Source organism: Austrofundulus limnaeus, unplaced genomic scaffold (genome assembly GCF_001266775.1).
Source record: "Austrofundulus limnaeus strain Quisiro unplaced genomic scaffold, Austrofundulus_limnaeus-1.0 Scaffold254, whole genome shotgun sequence".
Classification (NCBI taxonomy): Eukaryota; Metazoa; Chordata; class Actinopteri; order Cyprinodontiformes; family Rivulidae; genus Austrofundulus; species Austrofundulus limnaeus.
In genome coordinates this window covers 32,872-38,511 of record NW_013952656.1, presented here as the reverse complement: position 1 = coordinate 38,511, position 5,640 = coordinate 32,872, and the positions used below count along the sequence as shown (strand labels likewise).

Here is a 5,640-nt window from a genome sequence, read left to right as displayed (position 1 = left end):
GTGTGTGTGTGTGTGTGTGTGTGTGTGTGTGTGTGTGTGTGTGTGAGTGTGTGCGTGCATGCGTGTGTGTTTTCTAAAGCCACAGAAGTAAAGGTGCTCTGACTCTTATGCATTGGGACCCTTACTTTGCAAAAAGAATATCTCATCTTTTTTATATGAGCTTTACATCTGCAAGTAAATCTACAAATCTACTCAAAATAACACTAAATGAAATCAAAGTGTCAGTCTCTCCACTCTCATCAAAAGACTTCTGTGAAAAATCAATAAGATATGCAAACAAAGGGCTGTTCGGGCTGAGGCAGAAATCTCTGGTGCCGTTAATGTATAATGATGGTCTTTCTCAAGAATTTCCAAAGGAGGAATGAACCGCTCACACCTCTGAAGTGCAAAGTCAGAGGCGGTGCTGCATCGCCTATTCACTCCACTTTTTTAATTCCCCAACTTAGCCTGGGGTTAACTAAAGGTGTGGGACATGATTTAGGTTCCTGATACATCAGGCTCTTAGCAGATCTCTTTGCTGTACCTTATATCCCTCCTGCAGAAAATCAACCCTGTATAGGGGGCGAGGTTGCCTCATCAAACATTGCACACAGACACACAAGTACACATTCTAGAGTACTTAAGGTCCACTGAGTCACTGACTCTGCTTGCAGATTGCAGTGACATTTACTAATGAGGGTAATTAGTCTTAATTCAGGGACTGGAATTACAGAAGTGGTGGTGCTGATGATGATCACCAAAGAGATTGTAGTGATTATGAGCTTGAAAATATGGTGGGCGTACATGGCCAGAGAACGGCTTTCTTCATTGTCTTAATTACTGTATCCAAATTGTTACAAATGCCTTTTATCTGTGGTATTTTACAGAATTTAGAGGATGAATATTCTCAGCTCTGCTGTGGTCTCTCGCTGCTTGATAGCCTCCATCCTCTTCAGTGAGAAAGTGTTCCTTGTTGTTACTTCAATCCATGTTTCCAGTCAGATGTTTAATGTTGTGTAACTCGTGTCTCCGTGTTTTGTAGTCTCCGTCTCATTTGTGCTCTGTTTACCCATTGGCTTACCATCAGAATGTCTCAGTGAGCCGCCAGGCTGTGTTTGTTAAATCGTTTGTAATTATCCTCAGGCCTCCCTTGGGCAATGCTCCCAGGCACCTCTACAAGTATGTGTCGCTCCGAGTAACCCTTTTTTTAAATTGTCTTTGCAGGACGCTTTGGAACATGCTCAACATTATAAAAGTACAAGTAAGTGCAAGAGGTTTTATGAAAGCATGCTGGTGTTCAAAGCAAACATCTGCTGTAATTGTAACTCTAATCTTACCAGTTCTTGCCTTATTCTCCCCTTCAGTATATTTATCTGCTCCATCTTGTATCAAGATTTTTTAAGAGAGTTTATAAACAGTTATCTAACCTATTACAGCTCCTTGAATTATGGAGCCTGCGAGGGGACACAGGAGATTTTTTTTTAATTTTGCGTTCCCACGCAGTAGTATTGTGTTCCCTCGCAAAAGTCGTTTATCACTGTTGTGCCTGCCGGTTTATTAACATATTCACATGTTCACCATTAGCGAGTTAGCCTACAGCTTTAATTCAGCTTCAGAATGTATACATCACACAACCAAGAATGGAAGTATGTCATATGCCAATATTTTAACACAGCGCAGCCACAAAACATCAATGTCAATTTCACGAACTTGTGGTGACACATCCTGTTTTGGTAGCCGGATATTTCAAAATAAATGTCTGATTTAATTCAGTTCATATACAAAACAAACTTTTGCGTGGGAACACAAAACAGTTTTGCGAGGTAACGCAAAACGTTTTGTGAGGTAAAGCAAAAGTATTGCGAGGTATTGCAAAGATATTGCAAGGTAACGCAATAGCAATAGTGTGGGAATGCAAAAGAAAAAAAAAAACCTGTGTCCCCTGGCGGGCTCCATATCAAATAACCCCAGCTTGGATAAAAAATAATTTTGACTGAAACAATGAGTATTGCTGCTATAAGAAGCAGCAACACATTGGTGTTAATGTGAATCCTGCTGTTTGTTCTTAACCTTTACAACACCATTGGTTTTACATGTCATTTTATTCACGCACAATTATCTTGTTAATTCAATGCACATATAGTGACAACAGCAGGTAGTTAAAGCAATTCTGGTGCAAGAGGAGAATGTGTTGCAGAAATGACAATATTTCTACTGAAATAAACATCCATCCATTATCTATACTGGCTTTTTGCTTTCAGGGTCATGGGCGTCCCTGGTCCCCATAACCAGCAGCCACTGTGCGAGGGGCAGGGTACATTCTTGTTTTTGGTCTGTGGGAGAAAGCCGGAGTATAGAGAAAACCCATGCATGCATGGAGAGAACATGCAAACTCTACACAGAAAGGTCCCCGAGCTCGATTTCGACCCAGCAACCTTCTTGCTGAGGGTTATCAGCTCACTTTGTCACTGAAAAAAAAACAAACATGTAATGTAAAACTGACAGCAAAGGTCTATAACAGGAGTGGAGTACTCTGGTTCTCAAGGGCCGCTGCCCTGCATGTTTCCCTTGTTTCCCGGCTACAACACGTCTAATCCAGTTATTGAATTTCCTCTTTCAAGTTCTGCGAAGCTTGGTAATCATCCGTTCATTCAAATAAGGTGTTTTGGAGTAGAGAAACTTGTAAAATATGAAGATTAGTGACCCTCAAGGACCAGAATTGCCCACCCCTGGTATTTAGGTAGTGTTAGCATAAACCACTATGAAATAAATAAATAAATAAATAAATAAATAAATAAATAAATAAATAAATAGTTTGCTTTTTTTGACCACAGCAACTTGCTTTAAAAGTGGCTACACTTGGACCAAGTATTTTTAGGTCATCATTACAGTCTTTTTCCCAGTTTCTAACCAATCTGGTTTTCAAATTTTCACAGCAAAACTTGACTTTATTCAAACCCCACGTTAGCTTATCTGTCGATCAAACATAAATTGTATTTTTTTTAACTGAGGCTTTTTAAACAGCAACCATATATAATATGAATTGTCCAACACAACTTGTTTTGTAACATATCAGACTCATGTAATGCAGTAGTTTGAGCTATACATGTTTTGGATTGTGAATTAAATGGATTCTAAAACATTGTGTTTTAACCACTCTTCCCCACTCCTCTTTCACATTTGGGCTCCTCCAAAAAAAAACAAAAAAACTCTGCTTTTCATTTGTTGTCCCTGCAGCTCAAAATCATATTTACATGTTTTGTTTTGTTTTTCTTTCTTTTTTTCCCTGTTTGCCTATGACTCAAGGTCTATATGATGCTCACAACCTTGTAAGGCATTCTCACCCTCTCCTATTATTTACTTTATACAGTCACAGCTTTTACCTCATCTCGTGTTTTACAGGTTTTATTAGATCTAAGCTTCTAAAATGGTGCATTCCACTCTTGCAATTACATCTTGAAATAGATTTACACCCCTTATAGGTGGGAAGACACCTGAGATAACACTTCAAACAAGGCACATCAATATCCTTAAGCTGTGGGTTGCTCTTCAGTAGGAGAGTGTGCCCCTCTAGGTTTTCAGCCTCAGAGCTCTCTGGAGACAGTAATCTACCCAAAGTGAAACATACATAGAGCACTGAATTGTATTTTTAATGGTCAACAAACATATTTGCTTTAATGTAGACCACCTACTGAATTCTCATGTTGCTCCACTTTTAAATGCCCCTCTGGGATCAACAAAGTATATATCTATGAAATGGTAAAACAGGAAAATACTTCAGTTTTGACAGAAAATAGTTTGCTTAGGATTACTTTTGTGTTAAACAAAATGACAAAAGATATCCATCTATTTTTTTTTGTTTGTTTGTTTGTTCCTACAGGCATCTCTACCACCAGACTCAAATTTTTCAGATTAGAGGGTCACTGGTTCATCTCCCTGACTGAAGCTGTGCTTTACTTTCACAACTGTTGGGACAGATGGCTCCTCTCCCTGAGGATTGTTTTGCTGCTGAAAAAGAAGATTTTTTTTCCCTCCAGTGTTTTGAAGTTCTTGCTTAAATTAAATTGTTGAGGTTTTAATGTGATGTGCCCTCAGATGATTTTGTGTTGTGATTTGACACTACACAAATGGGGAGAGAGAGAGAGAGAGAGAGAGAGAGAGAGAGAGAGAGAGAGAGAGAGAGAGAGAGAGAGAGACAGAGACAGAGACAGAGACAGAGGAACTCCTGCAAGGGCATATAGTAGAATGAACATGTCAAAGCAGATGGACAACAGCTAATAGCAAAGTTTTGTTTGTGCTACTCACCCCTTTCAACATGTAGGAGTAACCCAAACTCATCCTCGGTCCAACTGAAGGTTCCAGTATTCACCATTTCAGATGTAACTGCTTTATCATGCTTTCACATGCTCATCATGTTGAAGTCTGGCATCAGTGTGGCCAGATAATTATCATCTAAGCCCCCTTTTTTTTTCCTGTGCAACTGTTCACCAATACCAACACACACCTCATCTACCCCTTCCAAATATTTGTGTTAGAATGTTTATTCATTTCATTAAAAAAAAAAAAACCCATTACATACAACTAAACAACACAAATCAAACAAAATGAATGGTGGCAGAAGAAGAAAAAAACCGTATTTGCACCCTCGCCCAGTAAATATTTGGGTCAAAATACAATGATTTTAAAGCAACAGTATGAAAGTTCATCATTTCCTATTTGGCATCCTTGCTTGACAAAGAAACAGAGGATAAATTAAAACTTTTTTTTCATTGTATTTCCCAGAATCAACATTGAAAAAAAGCACTATATTTCCAGAGATTGTTCATGTCTAAATGGGTTGAGACTGGCGAACAAAGTGACTGCAGTTGTGACGTTTTAGTGTGCAGTGATGCCTTTTTTAGCTGGTTTTCATAAAGCCTCTTATTAAACTATGAAAACTTTCTTTGAACTTACAATCACACACAAAAAAAGCATACATCTGAAATCCAGAGCTGACAGCCCTCAGAAATGATAAATAAATCCCCACCCCGACAGAGCTCACATCTAATGATTATTTTGTGAAGGTAGTTTAAAAAAAATCCACACACTTGTGTAAAGTCCAGTGCCTATATTTTTATTAACAGTAAATTTGTTCGTTTACACAGCAGAAAAAAACAGTTATCTTTTATTTGGAGCCACATGTATAGGCAGGGGTTCTTCTTCTTTTTTCATTTTCCATCATCATCAAAGTTTGAGTGGGTTTGCTGTGAGCAGGTTCCATATCACTGTACCTATCTCGTGTGTCTCTATATTGTGATTTTAATAACAGTGACTCAGCTGACACTTTTTTCATGTTTTTTCGCTCATGTTTTTGTTTTTGTGCCAGATATGATTTAAAATGTATGTAACAAAGTACAAAAAATGGAACCAAAATATAACTTAATTGCAGTGATAGTAAATGCCCTTTTTTATTTCAACATCTTGTTTTAATCATGAACTGGTAACAATCCTCTCTACAAGACATAGGCCAGAGAAATAAACTTTTATTGTCTTTATTTTTGTTTTGTTTTAAATCTCTGATTTCATGCTAAAGGGCCAGACTAATTTAGTACTGCAAGGTTAAATTAATTAGGGGACGCTTCACATAAATATCAATTTATTTTGTAGTGAGGCCTTCATGGA

General features: G+C 38.0%; 1 long non-coding RNA gene across 1 annotated transcript; it reads left to right on the top strand.

Moving 5' to 3' along the window:
- The first annotated feature begins 760 nt into the window (after positions 1–760).
- Positions 761–3,930, top strand: LOC106526044 (uncharacterized). The gene is made up of 3 exons (XR_001311204.1): positions 761–934; positions 1,204–1,240; positions 3,860–3,930. It is a non-coding gene; the product is annotated as an uncharacterized LOC106526044 (long non-coding RNA).
- The last annotated feature ends 1,710 nt before the right edge of the window (positions 3,931–5,640 follow it).